Source organism: Furipterus horrens, unplaced genomic scaffold (genome assembly GCF_987537825.1).
Source record: "Furipterus horrens unplaced genomic scaffold, mFurHor1.1.pri manual_scaffold_4, whole genome shotgun sequence".
Classification (NCBI taxonomy): domain Eukaryota; kingdom Metazoa; phylum Chordata; class Mammalia; order Chiroptera; family Furipteridae; genus Furipterus; species Furipterus horrens.
The window spans coordinates 54,021,341-54,042,804 of record NW_028327174.1 but is presented as its reverse complement, the minus strand read 5'-3'; the positions used below and the strand labels follow the sequence as shown (position 1 = coordinate 54,042,804).

Here is a 21,464-nt window from a genome sequence, read left to right as displayed (position 1 = left end):
CCCCCTGTCATTCACCTGCAAAAATCATCACTAAGGTCTAAGAGAAGGAATCTACCGGTTCACCAATTATGTTAAAATCTATTTTTCACAAAAATGGAGGGGGCGAGATCAAAAGGAACCTACACTGCAAACCTATTTATAACAATTATTAATTAACCTAAATGAACTGTCCAGTGGAAGAAGTTTCCAGAAGTTTCCTTTCCTGAGAAAACCAGGAAGAAATGGGTGAGGACCAAATCAGGGAGACTGAGGGTCGGTCTCAGGTATACTTACCTGCCCTGAGCAGCGGCTTCTCTGTCTACTTTGGAGACTCCTGTCTCTGCACCTGAGTTGGGTGTGTGTGGCAGAGGGTGAGGGAGGTGGGTGTGACCCCTGGGCTGGGGGCGGAGGAGGGATGGAATGACCTCCAGGAGGCCTAGCCAGGCAGAACGCTCAGTGCTCCTTCACTGATAGACCAAGCTGCAAATCAGGAATTTATTAGGAGCTGAGACTCATTTTCCCACCCTTTATAGCCCTGATGACTCTGAGCCAAACTCTGGCAAGGGGCTTCCTCATGGTTTTAATTAGACAATTAATTTTTTATTGGGTCGTTTGATTTCCGGAGCCAATTTCACTCTCCCTCTTGCCCCCCACATGTCCCCCAGCTGTGAACAGCCAAGGGGAGTCAGGGTGATTCAGGGAGGGTGCAGAGAAAAAGAATGCTGTCTGCCTTTGAGCTGATGTAGGCGTCAGGGAGTGGGGAGGGGGAGGGAAGTGCTCTGCCACCCTCAGCTGGTCTCGTACCACAGACACTATCCAGAGCGCAGACCTGGGCTTGCAGGGCCTGCACAAAGGCTTTCTTAGCTTCCCCTCCAAGCTTCTCCCAGGCTGTGGAGCTAATTAGTAACACGGCGTGGGAGTGGGGGCAGGGAAAGTGCCCGAAATACATTAGCAGCATTTCTGCGGTTAATCCTGGTGTGCTTGGAGGCTGTTTACCCTCTACCCAGGGATTAAGAACCTGTTTGAGTTAGAAGGGCAGAGAAAGGCCAGGGCTGGGCTCTGTCCCCCACCTGCTTTTAGGAGCTGGGGCCAGGGGCGCTGAGCCAGCAGGAAAAAAAAAAGAAGTCTGGAGAAACCTGTCTCCAATCTATCTCCCTTATTGATCTCCCTGCCGCCCAGCTGCTGGCCTGCTTTTGAATCTTGATCCTCCCTGCTCCTGCTTCACCCCTGGCCACTGTTCTTGTTGTCAAATATCAACCTGGCTCAGGAAGTTGGAGAGGAAGGGAGGTGGGAGCAAGGATGCAGTGTTTAGCAGTGGAGATGAGCCCAGGTGAGGAGGGGCCCCATATACCATGTCATATGTGTTCCCTAGGAGGAGAGAGCAGTCCCCTTCCAAGGTTCCTGACCACCCCCATACTCCATCCTGAAAGGAAGAGAAGTCTAGACTCTAGGAAGAACTTACTTAGCAGTAGAAACAAGTAGCTCCTTCTTTAGAGTTTTATGAAGTGGCAAGACCAGTATTTTATCGTGAGCAACGTTACTCAGAGGCCTTGGAATTGTGGGGAGAGAACTGTTTCCTCAGGTGTCCTGTTGGTGGGGACATTGTCACTTGTTGTTCCAGCATGAGGATTCCTGAAAATGTTCAGCTACACATACACACACGCACACACACACACAGAGTGACATAGCTACTTAGAACCAAATTGACAGCCACCTGCAGACACAGAAGGGGGCTTTGAGGAGCCTCTGGGGGACAAGGCTCTGGGACCCTCACAAGCTGAACAAGCCCCTAAAGGAATAAGCCAGGTTACCATTTAAAGAGCGGGGCTCTGGTGACCCTCCTCGCTGCCCACTTTCTCCTCTAGCATGACTACAACACCAGCATTGGTGACTCTGTGGACCCGCCCGCCCCAACCCCACTGGAGGTCTGGGGAGAGCATAAACTTCCCTTAGGATTCAGAACTGAAAGAAATAGTAGCAAAGATTTAAACTGGATTGTGAGGGACACAAAGATAAAAGGACCCAGTGGTCAAAGTGCCCTCAGAAGCCCAGTGTGTAGACTTTTGAATCTAGGATTTGTTCTGTAAACAGATTCTCCGCCCCCACCTCCGCCCCCAGGAAAACTCACATTGAGTGATCCCTCTGCTAGGAGGGCTCAAGGTGGTTTCATGCTAGGTGCGAGGGGACAACCCAGGATGGGACTTCTTGGGCCACAGTCCTGCCTCCTGCAGAGGGACATCTCTGACAGCCTGTCCGCTGCCTCCCAAGCTGTGCACAACAGTATTCAAAAATCCACAGAAGGAAGGAACAGAGAGGTTTTATGTATATTGGGGAGGGGGTGAAGGCAGAGCAAACTCAAGATTATCCGTTGACATTTGTTGCTTTCATGTGGCTTCAAGGTGGGGAGAATTCAGACCTTCTGGACCTGGAGCACTGTGTGAAGGGATGTAGCATGGGGGGTGGGGTTCTGTGCAGGGCACCTCTGGGACAATGGGAACAAAGGGGCCAGAAGCACAGGCAAACCTCCATCAGAGAGGTCATCTGTGTGTGTGTGGGGAGCGGTCAGTGTCTATCTGTAGGGAAAGAGGAGAGAAGGAGTAATAGTAAAAAATAGAAGAGAAGAAATTAAAATGAAGGCACTGAAACAGAAAAAGAGAGCAAGTTAACAGGTCCACACAAAGAAGGCTGAGAAACACCGTGTGAGCTTGGGGAGCCATGGCAGGCAGCGGGAGGTGGGGAAGGGAGAGCCTCAGGAGGGTCAGTAAACAGAACAATTGGCCAGGCTTCTGCCTGGGAAGGTGGGCAGGGAGACACAGAGGGGGGACGCTGCAGAGAAAGCCCCTGCTTGCCCTGCAGAGAAGGGCGGTGATGGAAACAGCTTCTCCCGGGCCCTGTGCTAACAGCTCTCTCCCCCTGCGCTCTGCCTGAGCCCAGGGCTGAGACTGACAGGGCTGCAGCTTCTCTGGGTCCTGGGTGGATTTGAATAATTAAGTCATCTGGATTCTTATGATTTACCATTTTCAATGATAAATAGACAGCGCCCAAGCCAGCCAGTTGGCAAAACTCTGGCTGCTAGTTATAATTTGTCAAGCTGCCAGCAGATTCATGTTTTATGCTAATGGAGAGAGACTCATTGACTAGGGGGAGGCAGTGACCGGGTCAGCTCTTTCCTCAGGCACCCCAGAGGTCGAGAGGTCGGGGGAGAAAGGCTGAGGCCAGTATGGATTTTCTGTAAGGGTCAGTGTAATTTTATAATAATTCAGCGGTACACACACTTCTGCATACATGGAAGGTCATGTATGCAGACATACATTCAGATCTTCACACACACACCCCACCCCCCAACACATACATGCACCTGCTCCTGTGTAGGCGTCTGGGCCCGGTGCATACAAGTCTGGGGCAGGAACACTTGTCCACCTGCCTTCAGCTCACTGGCGCACACACACACCCTTGCTGTCACCTTCAGGCACATGATTACACTAAGGTAAACCCACAGGCTGCTCAGAAACCCAGAGAAGCCTTTCACCACCACCACCACCATCACCCTCCCCACCCCCACACCAACAATACACAACTCAAGGATGGGGAGGTACCTTCAGAGGGTCCCTCTGTCTCCCATCCCAAACCCTTTACTTCAAGGCTTCACTGCCTGCTGGTCCCAGTGCATGCCTTCTGCCCTAGTGGGGAAAACATATAAGCCCCAGGGCAGTTCTGTTTTTCAAGTGACTGGATCTGAGTAGTTGGAGCTGGGAAGACAGGGTCTCTGAAACCCAGCACATGGAAGGCTGCAGTCAAAATCAGCTAAACCCAAACTTTCTTTTCCATCCATTTGTTTATTTATATATTCGTCCACACTCATGGAAGTCTCACACTGGCAAGAGTCTTTTTTGACAGTCATGCAAACTGAGGTACAGGCAACGCTTTACACATAATACATAATAAATAAATATTGGTGGCACGAAGAGCTGAAGCTACCGACTTCTTGATGGAGCAAATTGCTTGTTCCCCTTCTAGGCCTCCATCTCACCCAACCTTTACATCATCACTGGTTTGAGAGGCCAGAGAAGAGGGGCAGGTCTGGGTGAAGACAGCCTATTCCTTGATGTAAGAAATCTGGGCCTTTGGTGTGATAAAAAATGCTAATTATATACCAGTTGAAGCAATCTGGTCTCAGTTTTGACCTCCAAATGGCCTCAAAATGGATCAATGAGCAAGGGAGGCCTGAGGAAGGAGCATCTGCCCTTCTTCCTTGCCCAGAAGAGAATTTGAATTTGTTTTGAGCAGCATATGAGCAGGGCTGGAAGCTGCGGGTCCTTACCATCTCCAGCTTTCAGGTTTGGTGTGGCCATGCAGAAGGACTAGGGGCATGGAGAGAAACAGTTCATACTCTGTTCCCACCACTCCCAAATGAGGAAGAAAAACACAACAGCAAACCAAACAGAGAAGAGGCCAAGGCACCAAGGAGAACCCAAAGGCAGAAGCTGCTTCCAGTGTCAGGCTCCAGGACGCAGCTGCAGCCACTCACTGTGTGCTGAGATTTCAGACCCTACAACGTGAATTGGGTTTCCTTTGTCCCAGCCAGGCCAGGAAGGGAGGGGCAAGGGAGCAGCTCTGGGCACAGTCTGCATCTGCTCCACCAAGATCTGGAGTGAGCAAACTCCCTTCTCTGCTGAGCAGATATGGGTGGCCGTGGGCCTGGCTGGTCAGGGTTGTTCCTTGGAGAGAAGGCCAAGAGCCAGAATCAACTAGCCACTCCATCCAAAGGCAAGAGGACCCCTAAATGCATCAAGAATAGGGAAATAGGCTTTTCTTACTTAATAGATTGAGGCACTGACTTTGCATCACTAACCTCACCTTCCTGCACCAACGTGAGCTCCTGCAGGCCCTCACTGACCCTGGGAGAGCAAAGGCCTTGGGGGCACCAGCAACTCCACCCCTATGGGCAGGGGCAGGATGGTAGATGGCCGGAGGTGAGGAAGGTTTTTCTGGAATGACCTCTGGAGATGTGATGATAATAATCATGACTTATACAGAAAACACATTGGTTTATCCTACATCTGATCAAGGAAAGCTTATTCCCCATTTCCCCCCTGGCTTTCAATCTCAATATTTGCATCCACATAATGAACTCCGGAGGGCAGGGCTCCTGTTAGCTTGCCTAAAGGTCTCAGAACAAAGCCTCTGGGATACCAAGATAGCACAGGAACCCAGCTGAGACTAGATGGAGAGAGAGGGGGGTGGGAGAGGGAGAGGGAGAGGGAGAGGGAGGGAGAGGAGAGAGAGAGAGGGAGGGAGAGGAGAGAGGAAGAGATAAAGAAGGAAAGAAGCTCAAGAAACTCAGAGGAAAGCTAAAAAAGAAAGGCTGGGAAGTACAGGACTGAGCCCACCCCCCACCCCCCACTAAGGGGGATCTGCAAGGCTTTCTGTGGACATGGCTTTCCAGATGGCTTAAAGCTCTGTTAGCCCATTCTTAAGACTTGCACCACTCTTGGAAGACCTAGCTGACCTCAGTGACCCTCCCCATCCCACTTTTGGGAAACAAAGGGGTTATCTAATTGGCTTTAACTGGGTGGTTGTTCCCTTAGCTCTTGAACTGGGTGTGGAGCGCAGGCCGAGTGCACAGACACACAGCCACCCCACACTGAACACCTCCACTTTGCCAATTAATCTCTTCGTGTGTGTGAGTTACATGAAGTACACTGCAAACCTTAAGTCCACTTGCCCTAGTAGGAAATGTCCTCATTTTCTTTCAAGAGTGAGATTCTTTCTCTGGCTCCTCCAGCACTTGCTGAACTCATGCCAAGCTCTTTACAGATCAATCCAACCTCTTTTTGTAGGGAGAAACCCCTTGGCCTGGAAGGTAGTTTTCTGGGGTAGGAATGGAGATAAGGATGGCAAAGAAGGAAGGTTTTTCTTGAACAAGGAAGAAAATGAAGGTGCCCTTCCCAGAGAGGACAAGGCTTTTTCTTCACCCCTCTCTCGCCTGCATATTTACAGGCAGGCTTACCAAGATTACAGAAGGACCCTCCAGTGCAAAAAGCTCATTTGACATTTGACCAAAACGAGGCCCAAGGTCTCAGAGTTAGAGCATCGCCAAAGAACAAAGTGGCCCAGTCTCCAGTCAGCCTCTGCCAGCAAGATCAGAGTGGAGGCATTAGGGGCAGCGGGAGAGGGAACTGGGCCTAGGAGAGTGGTCTGCCACCTGCCTCTCTCTCAGCTGCCTCTTCTGCTTCATGTGCTGATTTTGGAACTCGATCTTGAACTGCTGAGCCTGAAGGCCAGCCCTGCTGAGGCAGGTGCAGCTGCAGGAGGAACTCCTTCTCCAGTTTGGTCAGCTGTTTCTATGGAGAAGCTGGTTGCAGGACTGGGGTGGGCACTGGGGCTGGGGGAAAGGTGGTGGTAGGTCAGGGCTACAGCTGCTTGGGGTACTGCACAGTGGGGCAGTCTGGTACCTGGAAGACCCTGCCTTATCCCCAGAGGCCTTTCCCTGCCCACCCTCCCCCCTGTGCCTTCCCTGCCTATGATCCTCCAAAATGGGGCCCCCCTTTTCTGTTAACTGGGTTTTGTTCTTTCTCTTCTTTTCTTTCCTCTTTATCTCCCTGTACCATTATTTTTCACTTAGCCTTCTTTTGCTTTTTTTCTTATCTACTTTCCCTTTTTTTCTATATATTCTTCCCTTCCTTGACCTTTCCTTCCTTTTGCTCTTTCTCCTCTTTCTTCCTTTCTTACCTAACTCTCCCTTCCATTTCTTTATTTTACTTTTTCTTACATCTTCTTTTCCTTCCCATTTCTTTTACTTTCTAGCTCCCTCCTTTTATTAATTGTTCTCTTTTCTTATGTCTTTCTTTCTCCTTGTTTTCTTTCTGCTTTCTTGATCATAAAACTTACTAATTCTGTCCTTTGCCAATATTCCTTCCTGTTCATATCTCTCCCAGCCACCCTCCTGGGGTCCCTTCCTCTGCTCCAATATTAGGGCTTTTTCAAATCTTTTCTTCTCCAGTCTTTTCTTTGTTGTCCTTCAGTGCTGTTTCCTATCCTTTCTTTTTAAAGACTTTATTTATTTTTAGAGAGAAGGGAAGGAAGGGAGAAGGAGGGAGAGAAACATTGATGTGCAAGAGATACATTGATTGGTTGCCTTTCGTGCACCCCCAACTGGGGACCTGGCCCACAACCCAGGCATGTGTCCTGACTGGGAATCGAACCAGTGACCTTTGGGTTCACAGGCCAGTGCTCAGTCCACTGAGCCACACCAGCCAGGACTCCCTGACCTTTCTATCTTTCTTTGTTTCCAAATCCTCTCTCTGCAACAGGCATATGACATAAAACAGCCTCCTCCCCAAGTCAGGGCTCTGTCCTGTGTCAGTTCAGCCATCCTTCACATCATTCTTTCTCATCTTCCCTCAATTCAGGGATCCATCTCAAGGGCCCAGGAATGGGGCTGTTCCCCATAGTTGAAAAGTCAGGGCTGGGTCCACAGCTCCCCACCACAGGCTTAGGGGGAGCTTTGCCAAACTGTCATTCTGTGAATCCTAATAAAAAAGAGAAAGAGAAGAAAGGAAATGGTAAAACAGAGACAATCCCGCAGATTGTGGGGTGAGGGGCTGGGGAGTGTGGGGGAGGCAGGGGTGAAAAGGATTGGCCTCATCAAAGAGGGTGGGGGCAAAGCCCAGAGACAGGTGCCTTCGAATAGTGCACACACAGCCCCACAGCCAGCAAAAGAAGACTCAGGCGGCTCCGTGTTAATTTTAGGATTGGGGCGGGATGAGATCTTCCAGCCAACTCCTCTGGGCTGGAGAATTGCACAGGGTCCCCAGGTGGGAGGAAAGAAAAGGGCATATATTTTATCTGAATTACCAGTCGCCTTCCCATCTGCCCCTGGACACGTCCTTCTCAAGGCCCAGGGTTTTGGAGACCACGCTCTAGACGGGGCGGCTGGGGCCTCCTAAACCTCTCAGTTAGGCAAGCCCAATTCCAGGGCTCCCGTAGGAGCAGGTGCCGGGAGAGCCGCCGGATTACCAGCAGAAAAACATCGGGTGCAGCGAAAACAAAGGCCTGGGAGGTTTTGCCGCCCGGGACAGAGCAGGGCCACGTGGCCTGGGGAGGTGAAAGTGTGGGCTTTGTAGGGGTCAGAGACATCTCATTGTCGACGCGGGGATTGTTTCCCGGGACCCACAGCCGCTCCTGGCCCTTTCCAAACAGCGGTCCAAATGCGCCGGCTGCCGCCTGCCAGGCTCCTCAGGGCAGCACTGTAGAGCTCTGGCGCCGCGGAGACTCTCCGCCCAACCCGGGCCTCGAGAGTACCCCAGCCTCGCCAGGGCACCTGCAGCTGCCTCTGCTTTTCCAGATCAGTCCGCAGGCAGGCCCAGCACCGTCCTGGCCTGGCTGTACCTCCCCACTCTGGTCCAGGGCCCCCCCGTTCAGCTGTGCCCTCTGAACACACCTCTGCCCTTGACTCTCTTCTGCAGAGCCTCCTCCACTATTCCTCCCTTGAGTTCTCTTTGGAGAGGGTCGGAAGTCTCAGCCCCGGGATGGGCAGGGGGCTCTTCCTGACCTCCTTTGTGAGCTGGAGAAAGTAGGATGGTTATGCTGGGGGCGAGGGGCACGGTGGGGCATTCCCTTGACTCCATCTTAGGGACATGGGTTCTAAGTCAAATTGGACTTAAAAGAAGAAGATATTTGGGAGTTGTTCCCTCTCTTGTGTCACTCCTAATTTAAAATCAGCGAAAGCTCCCGGGGCAGCAAGGACTGAGGCTGTCCTGGGCAGAGGCTTTGGGCCGGCAGAGTGGCAACCGCTATCGGCTAGTACATACATCTCTGCCTTCCACCGAGTCCCCTCGGAGGATCTCTAAGCGTCTCTAAGCGCTTGTTGGGGTGAGCAAGTTCGGGACCGCCTGGGTTTTCCTACATCGGAATCAGCCCTGATTGGAAAACCAGCAAACGCATCCTTCCTTCCACATAGGAAGCTGATCGCCCCTCCCTCCCACTTTAAACCTCAAAAACCCAACTCTGCTGCCATGGAGTATCCCTTCAAAAAAACTTTTCTAAAGTTCCTTCAAGTTGCATTTGGGGACGGAAGTAATCAGACTCTTTCAGTCTCTAGGCCCCCAATTTCTTCCGTCCTTCCCAGTTTCAGAAGCAACCCTTCTCTTCCCTCTGACAGCTGCCACCCTAGTCCCCAAACTCAGAGGAGAGATGCTCTGGCCCCACGGGAGTGACAGACGCCCAACCCCAGCACTAATTCCTCCGAGGTGGGCAGATTAGCGTCTGCCTGCAGGGAAGTGGGATGGAGTAAGAAGAAGAGAGACACACAGGGAGAGAGACATTGTTTTCAGGCTAAAGCGGAGCCCTCCCGGGCCCAACTCACCTGCTCGGGACGGGATCCTCTTGATTTTTCTCCACTGAAAAGTTTGTCCTCTCACACAGTCCCAGGCGGGCCGCAAACTGGGCTATCGGGGCCAGGAGGGCGCCCCCGAAGGCGCAGGCGCCTGATCCAGAGCAAGCCCAAGGGAAGTAGCAGTCGGGTGCACCTTCCACTAATGGGGGCGGAAACAGCGATCCGGAGAGGGGACATTCAAGCGTCCAGGGCAAGGGGTCAGGCTGTAAACGCGGGGACTGCCAGGGACTGAGTGGGCGCTGTGGAGGGAGTGTCCAGCAGGGCCGGCCCGGCCGGGAGACTGGAAGGAGAGGGCCCTGGGTCCTTGGTGACGTTTCTCGCTTCTCCAGTTTGTGTCCTGCCGGGCGTGTCCCAGCCCACAACATTCCCTCGACCCCTTGTGGGCCGGGACTCAGGGCGCGGACAAGGTGGGTGTGGAGGACGAAGAGACCCCCCCGCCCGCTTAGACCCTTCCCGGTCCCTGCGCCACCACTCCCCCCCTCCCCGCCACTTCTCTGCCCAGAGCTGAGGGACAGAGAATTGCAACTAGAAATTCGATCGATTGGTACGAGGGACCACGTGGTGCGGAGCTGGCCAATGACCAGGCCGCCCGGGATGAGCTAATAATGGAAGCAATTTGTAACTTTCAGTAGCTCTCTAGGCCTGGGTACCGGAGGGAGGCGGCCGGAGGTAGGCAGATGGGTACCCCCTGTCCTTCCACTCTCCTCATTCGTCCACTTGCACCCGGATCCCCTAGTCCTTTGCCCCAACACGCAGGCACTGGCAGGGTCCCTCGCCCACTTCTGTCCCGCGGCGGCTCCAGAGCAAGGTAAGGGAGTCCTCCACCCCTCAAGCACCCCTCCCCCATCCTTTCTGTCACCTGCAAGCAACGTCCCCCCTTCTGGCCCATTAGACAATTTAAATCAATCCGATTTTGTTTTTCTCTTAGTTAAAAAAAAAAATTCTTTTGTATTTTTTGTATAATCTATTTCAGATTTGAGGAAAGATTAAGTTCAGATTAATATACTTTTCGGGGGGTGGGGGTGGTATTTTTTGAATAAATTTTATATTCCCTTCTTTTGGAGAGGGGCATTCTACTTACAGAGAGTTTCCTTTTCTTTGGGGATGAGTGGCACCTTCTGTTTTTGCAAGTTTAATTTCTATGCTGATATCAAGTTCACACCCTTCTCTAACCCATCTTCCAATTTCAATATTTACCAATGATCACTTAACAGATTTCAAGGTTATTCATTTGTTTTTCTCCTCTCTCACTAGTTTTTCAGCTGTTAATGAATCTCCTTGATTTTTTTTTCCTCCGCGGGTGGACGGAGAGAGTTTTGTGTTGATTTCTCTTTTTGTTTTGTAAATGAATTTATTGTTTGGGAAACTCTATGGGGTGTGAACAAGGTCTCTTTTGATTAATTCTAACACCTCCTCTTTTGAAGAACAATTTACCTGAAGCATTTTATACATTGTTCTCATTTTTGTTTATTGTGTCTCAGTTTTGATGTTCTGTATTTTACCTCCTTTTAAGACCCAATCTGTTCTTTAATCTTTTAAATGTCAAGCCATTATAAAAGTTTTTATTTGATAAACTTTACCATTTTGTACATTTCCTTGCCCTTCCCCAACCCCCTTTGCACTCCAGCCCCCTCCATTTCAGGACCCTCACTGCCCACTTCCATAATTCCCAGCTTCAAATTTGACTCACTCTCCCAGCTAAGGAGGGGTGCCTGGGAAGAAGAAAATGTTACCTGGATCAGAGCCTGGACTCCGGGATCTAGTTCTGGGCATCTCTAGTCTGAGCCTCCCAAGCCAGCAAAATCAGGGAGAGCAGAATTTCTATTCTACTTTTTCAGCCTGGAACTAACCTCTTTCTCCTTGGCTCTGTTTTGGGTAACTCTTTCATAGTTAAAGTTAAAATTTCATTTCTCATCTTTTCCCTAAATTCTAAGAAAAGTACAAGCAGATATTTTTTCTTCCCTAAGTATAAGCTGTTAGCTGGGGGGTCAGCTTGTTGGGGCTCCTATCTCTTGGGAGAACATTCCCAGAAGAGACACAATGTTTAGCCCCCTCCTATTACTTGTGATTAAGGTGGAGGTGGAAGGGGTTGAGGCAGCCCCATTTTGATCTATAGCTCTGGCTTTGAACAGACACAAAGAAGGAGAAAGAGCTGATCCCTTCTAGTCAGTGAGGTCTGGCTTAGGAGAGTTTGGGAGACATCCCAGCTCTCAGGACATTCTTTTTAGTGAAATAAGCCATTTAAATGGTTTCAGCCTCTTCAGATTCATTGCAAGCACAAACATCGAACTACAAGAGTAATGTGTTTCTTGAAAATATGCCTCTGGTGACTTTGTCCATTCCTCTGAGGGAAACAGAACCCAACTGGGCAGAAGTAAAACTGTCACTGCTCCTTCTCTCTGGGTGCTCCATTGTCACATTGGCATTCCAGGCACATTCAGCCCAGCCCCGTCCCAGCTTCTCCCTGGTATGAATCTAAATTACTATTAATAAGGGGCTGCTCCAAGTTAATTGGCATTAAAAGAATTCATTTCAATTTGTTAATATTAAATGAACACTGCACTTTAGCTCCCGTCTTCGCTCTGGAATCCCAAATGAGTGATGGGAAGTGTGTGTAGGGGGCTAGATGAGGATTTTATTTCTGACTCTCCAGCTCAGCCACTGCGGTGCATCCCCCAGGGCTGGGAGATCAAGGCACAGTGGGGAACTCTGATGATCTCCTTGGTGAAATTCATGATTCAGCTGAAGCTGGGGGGAGGGGAGAGGGGAGCCAAGGGAGAGAGTCAGAAAGGTATAGGAGACATTGTGGGGGAGAGGAGGAGTTGGGGGGAAAGCCGGGAGGGAAAGGACAGAAGTGGACCAGAATATTTGGAGCACAAGGATTGTGGGCTGTGGGGGTAAAGGACAGTGCTGGTTATTGAAAAGCGCTCCTAGAGAGGGAAGAGCTGGGGGGGGGGTTGTGAGACAAAGCTGCTAGGGGTTCTGTGTGACTTTAGGCAAGTTGCTTAACTTTTCTCTCTGCCTTAAGTTTCTTGACCTGTAGAACAAGGATAATAATAATAGCTATCTCAGGGGGTTGTTTGGTCTTAGAGGAAATACATGTAACGTGTTTTCCACAGTGCTTGGCACATAGAAACTCCCGGTAGATGTTACCTCTTATTAAAGTGCAGTGGTTAAAAGCATGGACATTGGAGCCAGACTGCCTGGATTTGACTCTCAGTCCTGCCTTATATTAACTGTGTGACCTTGGGCAAGTTACTTAACCTCTCTATACTTTAGTTTCCTGTCTATAAAATGGAGTTAATAGCTCATAGGCTGTTGTGAGGATTAAATGAGTTAATACATACAAAGTACCTATAACAGTGTCAGCCATGTAGGAAGCCCTGTATAATCATTAGTTATTAGTCTTTTAAAACAATTTTTATTTTTTAATTACAGTTGGCCGTTGATGTTGGTTTGCTCATCTGGGAAGGTCGGACATGAGACATGGAGCCCCTTAGAGGTTGAGCGCTGAGTGGATTCTCTGAAACTGTGATCAGATCCACCCTCTCATCCCTATCCCTGATCTGGTCCAATAACTGGGTTACCTGTATGGAGGGCAGTGAGATGGGGTCCTGGGAGCTGGGATGCCTGAGTTCTTCCCTGGCCTGTGTTCTGGCTCTTGGGCTGGTGGTCCCCTGTCAGTGCCCACAGACTCCAGGAGAAATCACTGCTTTTTCCCCTGGAGGGCTGTGATGGGGAAATTACTTTCCTGGTCTAATAGCTCCCTTTGGCAGAATCCCCTCTGCAGTGTGGGCAGGGTGAGATTGGGTGGAGATGGACATTTACTAACTACCCTCTGACTACGGATCGGCCCACACATATGTGATCTACCTTGAGAGGGTAGGGAAAGCAGAGGGCTAAAGAGATGAAGTAACTTGCCAAAGACATAAAGCTAAGAAAGTGGCAGAGTTGGGATCTGAACTCTGATCTGCCTGACGACAAATCTTAACTCCCTTCCATTGCTGCACACTTTCTGAAGGGGGAGTTGAGACCATGCAGAGTTGGGAACAGGATGAGGCCAGGGCCATAGGGCAGCTGGAAGATGGAAGGTGGGGGTTGGGGGATTAGGGATGGGAAGAGGCCAAGTGAGAATGTTTCAGTCAGGGAAGACTTCCTGGAGGAAGCAAGTATAGCTCAGGGTTCAGATGAGAAGGGAATGAGGATACTAAGGAAAGAAGAGGGAGGGAGTGGTGCATTGGCAAGGAGGGAGAGGAAGAAAGGGCTATCCGAAGGTGAGTGATGCCAAGGGAATTGAATCTGATTTGCCTGGGGTTTGCCTTGCTTGTACCAAGTAAAATCAGTTACCAAGTATTGAAGGCCTAGTCTGTACCAGGTATATATCATACATTCCCATTTAATGCCCACAATGGCCTTCACAAGTACGTTTCTTATTCCTATGTCCAAAAGAGTCAGTTGAGGCCCAGAGACTTTAATCCCTACTTCAGGTCACACATTTGGTAGCTTGGTTTGCCTGGCACAAAAACCCATGCCTGGGCCACCTGCAGAGCACATCTTGCCTTCCATTCCAAGTTCTAGTCATCCTGCACCCCCACATACATAGTCACATATAGTGCCAGGAACAGGGGTTAGAGAGTGGGACGAGACCAAGCAGGATGGCCAGTAGGCAGTGGGGAAAGAAACCTTTCTCACACCCTAGTGAGGAAAATGGATAGAAGGGTGGAACAAGGCCTCCAAATCACTTTCCTGGGACTGCTGATCTTGGATGGATGGTGGACTCTCATTAAGAATTACATTGTTTTCTGGGCTGTGGATTTTGGGAGGGAAGAGGAAGAGGGCATCTCAGGGGTGGGTTGAGCTGTGGATTAAGACTGCCAGCTGTCCACTGAAGTCCCTTCTCTCCTTGTTGCATGAGGACAGAGAGCCTCCCAGCTGGACACTCCACTTCCCAGCTGCCCTTTCTGCAAGGTGTGACCAGAGGGGAATATGAGCCAAATAATACCAGAACCTTTAAGATGCAGGGTAAGTTCTTTTTATGAGCTGGACCAGATGCTCCTGAGACTGAGCTTGGACTGCAATTGAGGAGAAATCCTTAAGAGAGGGAAAAGCAACGACATGATAGGAACCCGAGTTCCTGATTGACCAGGTGCAGCAGAGCTGCCTGCCATCCAGGACTGCTCCCTTACAGACTATTGTGTGAGAAATAAACTTGTTTTCTATATGTGACTGTGTTCTGAACACTTTTTTTGGTAATAGAAGTTTTTCCATCATCCTTCCTACTATACCTTCCCACACCAGATTTGTCAGTGCAAACCCACTAGCAGGATTACACCAGATCATGAAATAATTATAACAACATTTATTGAGTGCCAGAGATTATGCACCTTATTTACTCTTATTAACCTCATGACAGTGTTCTGCCATAGGCATCACTATTATTTCAATTTACAGGTGAGAAAAGTGAGGCCCAGAGTGTGCAGAGCTTGAACTCTTCACATGGGACAAATCCCTTCTTGAGGACAGAGATGGAAGGGACCTTGGAGATCATGCTATGCTTGGCCAAGCTCCTTCACAGTCAACATAAGGGCCCATGCATCTCCCAGTCTCACTTCAACCCGAGAAGCTTGGCTGAATACCCATGTTAAATATTGGGTTGCTACATAGGTCTTATTTGAAGAAAGGACCACACAGCTAGAATCAGTTTGAAAACCCCTGGTAATTTCAATCCTCTCCCATTTTTAAATTATAGATGAAGCTAAGAGAGAGGAAGTGACTTCTTAAGGTCACACACTTAGTTTTTCTGTCAATTTTCTAAATCCAAGATGAGTTCTCTTCCCACTGTATCAGCTGCCTGAACAATCCACAGAACAAAAATAACCTAAACCAGGCAGGGGGCCTATGTCTCCTACGATAGACAGCTGATAGCCGCCACAGTTCCCTCATTTCCCCTGTGTCCCTCCTGTTGCATATCTGCCCCTGCGACCCACCTCACGGCCTGGGGAAATGAATGGGCGGCACCTTTTCTCCAGCTGCCCCCTCATCTGGAAGGTAAAACATGCGAAGGAAAGCCAGAGCCACAGCCGAGGCAGGCCCAGATCCCTCTGACTCCCTCTAGTCTTTCCCCATCTCCCTCCTCCCTTCCTAGTAGCCCACTAGGGAGGAGAAGGGGGAGCACTATCATAAATTTCCCCTATTTATACAAGAAGACAGAATGTTTCTTGTGCCAGAAAAAAACACAGAGAGGAAGCTGTCAGGGGAGAAGGGACCCAGCTCCCTACCGCCTGGGGACAATTTATCTTCCCCAGTTGTGCCCTCGGGGCTGCCATGACACTGCCTGTGTGACCCACAGGCTTGGCTTGGGGGCCAGCCAGGACCAACAGTGTCTGGGCTTTGTTTCTGATCACCGCCTTCCTGCTCCATCGCAACTGCTCCTCCCACCCCACTGCTCTCCTTTTTAAAAACAAGTTTCGTGAGATATAATTCACATACCATACAATTCATCATTATAATAGACAATTCAGTGATTTTTGTATATTCCTAGATATGTGCAACTATCATCACGGTTAATTTTAGAATATTTTCATCACCTCAAAAAGAAACCCCTCACCCTTTATTACTCCCTTACCCCAAACCTCTCCCAGCCCTAAGAAAACCCTTATCTTTTTGTCCCTATAAACAGTGTTGCAAAAAAAAAAAATGTGTCCACACTTTTAAAAAATTGCTAAATTTGCTTTGTTTTAGGTTTAACCATTGAGAAATAATGGCTGAAACCAGATTAAGTTTTGAACAAAGAAAGTTTATTTTGAAGGACTACTGGAAGCATGAAAATGCGGTAGAAGTGCAAAGACAATTTAGGAGACAATTTCAAATTGATCCACCTACTAGACTTACTATCAGACAAATTAGAGATAAGTCTGAAGTAGATGGAACTCTTCAGAATGTCCATAAACAACGTTCTGTGAAACCAAGAACATTGACGAACGCTGCCATGGAAAAAAGGGTGTTGTAAATGTATCATCAAAATTCAAGAACATCTGTTTGGCAGGCTTCTCATGAATTGGTATTACCAAAGGATAGTGTCCATTGCATTCTGAAGCCCTTTCGGTGGAAAAGTTACATATCAAGATTAGAACACATGCTTAATGAAGATGATCCAGGTAGGAGAATGGAGTTTTGTGCATGGTACTTAGCAAAATGTGAAGAAGATCAGCAGTTTCCAAGATGATTGGTTCAGAGTGATGAGGCCACATTCAAATTAAAAGGTACAATTAACTGCCACAATTGTATTTACTGGGCATCTGGAAATCCGCCCAGTATGGAGGAACATCATGTGAATTTACCAGGACTGACGGTGTGGTGTGGCTTATCCGCGCATGTATTAATTGGTCCTTTCTTTCTTGCAGGTACTGTAACTGGTGCCACTTCCTTGAATTTACTGCAGGAATCAGCCACACCACGTGTTCACGAAGATTTTCATGACAAGGACTTTTATTTCCAACAAGATGGAGGGCCTCCACATTACCATCGTGATGGAAGGACCGATCTTAATGAGAACCCGCCAAACAGATGGATTGGGCCAAGAGGTCCTGTAGATTACCCTGCGCATTCACCAGACCTCACAATACTAGACTTTTTCCTTTGGAGATTTCTCAAGAATAACGTTTATGCTAAAAAAACTGAAACCATTGATGAATTAGAAGTAGCCATTGAAAGAGCACGTGCCCAAATACCAAATGAAATGATTCTTGATGTTGGTGCTTCCGTCGCTTTGCCTTGCCAGCAATGTCTAGACCAGAATGGTCATCAGTTTGAAAACAGGCGCTAAATATAAAAAAGTACATTTATGTAGTTTATTGTGAACATTGAAAGGGAACTGTATGCTAATAAATACAGACTTTATAATCATTAAAATTGTGGATATATTTTTTTTTGTGACACCCTGTATTTCTCTATTCTAGACTTTCATATGAAGGGACTCATGTACTATGTTGTCTTTTCTGATTTCTTTCATTTGGTGTAATGTCTTCAAGGTTCATCCATGTTGTAGCATGTATCAGTGCTTCATTCCTTTTTATAGCTGAATAATATTTCATTGTAAGAATATGTCACATTTTTGTTTACCCATTTGTCAGTTGCTCGACATCTGGTTTGTTTCTACCTTTTGATATTATGATTTTCTTTTTACTCTTCTGTCTCTAGACAGCCTGGATCATATAGAGAGTTCTGTGGGCAAGAGTGTTTGTCTCATATGTGGTAGTATCCAATATCCATGAGAGCAGAGTCTTAGGTCATGTCTTCTTTTGTGTTAATGACATAGACTAAGTTGTAATATTCCTCCCTCTGCTAAGTTACTGAGGAGACAGCTACATAAATTCTTTTTACCATTGTTATTTTGGTCACTAGCGGCACTCTTCAGACTGGAGGACTCAGGACCTTCTCCAGGGGTTTTAGACACACCCGAGTGGGTGAGTGGATGTCTCCCACTGGAGAAGAGGCTCCCCGAGTTTGGTCCCCAGGGATCCTCTGGTATCTCACAGCTGAAGGGAGGTCTGTGGAGGCTCCAGGGTCAAGGAAAGGTTTTGTCCTTGGAGGAGTGACTAAACCCAGAATGCAAGCCTCCTGCCCCCACCTCCTTGCTTGGCCCATTTCAGTCTTGGTAACATGCTTTGAGCTCCATCCATCCATCCATTCACTCACCCAGCAAGCATTCATTAAGCATCCAGAGAACCCAACAGACATCGCCCCTGCCCGCATGAACCATGCAGTTCTAGCTGTGAGGGTCAGATAAATACAACTGATAATGAGCTCTGTAAACATTTGTTGAATGAATGAACGAACAAATGAATAAATCACTTTCTGCGGCAACCACCTTTTCTAGTCTGGATGTTAGCAGCACTTCTCCATCCGTCAGAGGGAATGTTGTACAGAAAATGCAAAATATTAGCTAACAGCTACCATGCATTGTGCTAGACATGTACTAAGGGATGTATATATCTCACTGATTTTCACCCTTTGAATTAGGTATAAGTACCCCCATTTTGAGGATGAGAAAAAACAAGACTTAAAGACATCAGTAGCTATTTGAAATCACATAGGCAGTAGTAAGTGGCAGTACGCTGGCTCTGGACTCTGGGGTGCATATTTGTTTTCAGTCCCAGCTCTGCAGGACAACTACATTTTCTTCTGAGGCCCGGCACAAAGGGAGCTGGCCACCCTTCCCTGTCCTGCCTCTGCTGGGTCCCTTCCCTTCTACCCAAAGGCAAAGAGGGCTGAGGAGGAGGTGCCAGCTCCTCTCTCACAGCTGTGTGCCCTGGCTATACCTGCTTCCTGGGTAAGAAGGGAAGGACCAGCTTTGCTTTCAAAATCCTTTTCCTTCCAGTCCTTGCTGTGTGGGAGAGACCATGAGAAGCCTGAATGTTGTCAACCAGACTTGACTGAATAAGCCAAAGAGCTGATGATGTTGACAAGAAGGGGACCTCAACAAGGCAGATAGTCAGAAGCTGACAATTGACAGCCCATTAGCATTCCCTACCCCTGCTAAATCAGGCCTCTTATATGATCTTGGTGCCAAATAACACACTTTTAACATGTTATTATTTTCATATGTGTTAGTTCACCTCTCACAGGAACAAGAGCTATCCAAGACTTATTATAGAAAAAGAAAGTTTGCGGGACTAGAACCCAAGCATCCTGCTCAATTTTGTGTAATGAAATTTATGTAGGGTTTACCATGGACCATGGCCTCTGTTAACTGTTTCACAGCTATTAGCTCATCTACTTCTCTTCACCACCATATGAAGTTGGTATTAGTATTACCCACATTTTTAGAAAGATGATGAAACTGAGGTATAGTAATGAAGTGTCTTGTCCAAGGTCGTACAGCTGGCAAGTGGCAGAGTAGGGATTATGAGGCCAGTTGTCTGGCCCCAGAGTCTGTGCAGAATCACCACCCCAGGTGGGCTTGGCACAGTGACTGCACTTGGGAACTCTGGTTTGTTTTTCTTGTGACACCATCCCCTCCCTCACCTCCCTCAGTCTTTATGGTCCATTGGAACAAGCAAGCCAGAGCTGTGGCTCCCAGGGTGTTATCCTTCAGCTGCCTCCTTGGCACTGTCATTCTCGCCTCCGTCTCTTGCCGACGGCTCCAGCCAGTAATACCACAGACGGTTTGCCATGGATCAAGATTTCTCCAGAGAAGGTGCTCGTAGGAAGTCTGCTGTGAGAAATGAAGTAACTTGCTGTTTCCCCTTTTCTCTCATCAGGAGGAGCCCACTGAAGTCACTGCACGTTTGAATGACTACGATCAAAGCTCAGCCTCTGGCCAGGCTGGAGACATTTTAGGGTTCATGTGTCCAGTGACTGAATGGCTACATGGATTATCTGAGTTGGTGGGTGACTGAAATAAAACTTCTGTGGGAGAGTTGTGTGTCATTCATTCAACAGTGCTCCCCAATGTGGGTCCAGGAGTGTGCACATGAGCTTGAATAGGCTTGTTCATTCTTCTACTTATTATTCACTTATTTATTCAGCAAATTCTGCTTGCGCCTGAGCGGCACTGAGTGGCACTGCGCTAGGTGTCAAGGATGGGCAAGATAGCATTCCTGCCCCACAGAGTCTGTCTACAGAGGGAAGGCAAGAGAAACATTTAGTGATTTGTACCAAATACCAAGGTAGGAGAGTCATTTAGCACCACCACTTGTCATCGCTAACCCCAGTGCTGGCCTTCCCTTAGCCTCTCCACATGCTCAGGTGCACTTCACACACATAGCAAGAGTCGCCTCCTTTCCTCAAGCTTCTTTCTGCCTGGATCTCACCTTCCTTGAGAGCTGGGCCATTTTTGTTAAAGAAGAAGTCTCAAGTCTCCTTCCTTTTTAGTAGTCACCGCTTGGCTGCAGGCAGCGGGACAAATGACAAATATGGCACAAAGCAGTGGAGATAAGGCTCAGGGTCAGGAGGGCATCCTGATGGAAGAAGAAGGAGTATTTCCAGTTCATTTCCTGTGTTTCCTGGGTCCTGAGGCTGCCCCATGCAGCTTGCATCACCTGAGCTCCTCACAACTTTTTTCCAGTAGGGTTTGGCCAGCAGAGGTCCTGGCAGGGAAGGGAGAGAGGAGCCAGTTTATTTATTGCCTGGCCCCGTCCTTGCCTGCCTGAGGTCCTGGCAGGGGTGGTGGTTTCCCAATGACCAAAGCTTTGCTGGTGGCCCCTCTCCCCTGACCCCAGCTTGCAAATCAGGCTTTGGTGGCACTGTTTCATTTCTTGCCCCTTTGGGGCCTCCCAGAGCCTCATTAGCCTTTATTGTTAATTCTGTTCATGGTTTGAACACTGTCATGTCATTGAACTCTCTTCAGTGAAGCCCTTTGGAATGTGACATTTGTTTCCTTTTGGGACCCTGACTGGCTCATCTGGGTGCAGAGGAGGGGGGTACAGAGGAGTTGGGGTTCAAGGTTAGCTTTATTACCCCTCTTCTCCAGCCCCAGGGGCTCCCAAAGGAAAAGAGAGGGTTTGCGCCAGTGAACAGGTGACAACTCTCTACTGAGGGTTTTCCCTGACAGAGGAGGAATCACTGGCTGGCTCCAGCTCCCTGAAAAACAGAATCAAGAGGTAGTATAGGCAGATGCTGCAGGAAGGATTGTGGGTGGGCCAAAGGGAGGGAAACTGACTATGGCTGAGGGCCTACCGTGTGCTGGCCACTCTGACAGCTGCCTTCCTAGCTCCTTAATTCCCCCAAGTACCTTATCCTCATTTTACAGGTGAGAGTTTGTGGCTCAGAAAGGGACAGGAGCTTCATCTGTTTCAGTCGCTCAGGCAATCTAAGAGATGCCCCACTTTGAGATCAACAGATTGAGAGAGCGACAGATAAATTGTAGCTTAAGTGGCAGCATAGCACTGAGAATCTGGAGCCAGACCATATGGATATGAATCCTGGATCCATCTCTTACTAGCTGTGTGATCTTGGACATGTTACTTGACTTCTCTGTGCCTCTGTTTCTCCATCTATAAATACGTGGCTGATAAGGAGCAACACTTTCCTCATAGGGGTGTGGAGAAAGTTCATTGAGTTTACAGTTAGAAGATCCTTGGGGACA

At 48.6% G+C, this 21,464-nt stretch overlaps 1 long non-coding RNA gene across 1 annotated transcript; it reads left to right on the top strand.

Moving 5' to 3' along the window:
• The first annotated feature begins 9,987 nt into the window (after nucleotides 1–9,987).
• On the top strand, nucleotides 9,988–16,746 carry LOC150011872 (uncharacterized). The gene is made up of 4 exons (XR_016510691.1): nucleotides 9,988–10,045; nucleotides 12,815–12,878; nucleotides 14,297–14,398; nucleotides 16,118–16,746. It is a non-coding gene; the product is annotated as an uncharacterized LOC150011872 (long non-coding RNA).
• Nucleotides 16,747–21,464: the final 4,718 nt, after the last annotated feature.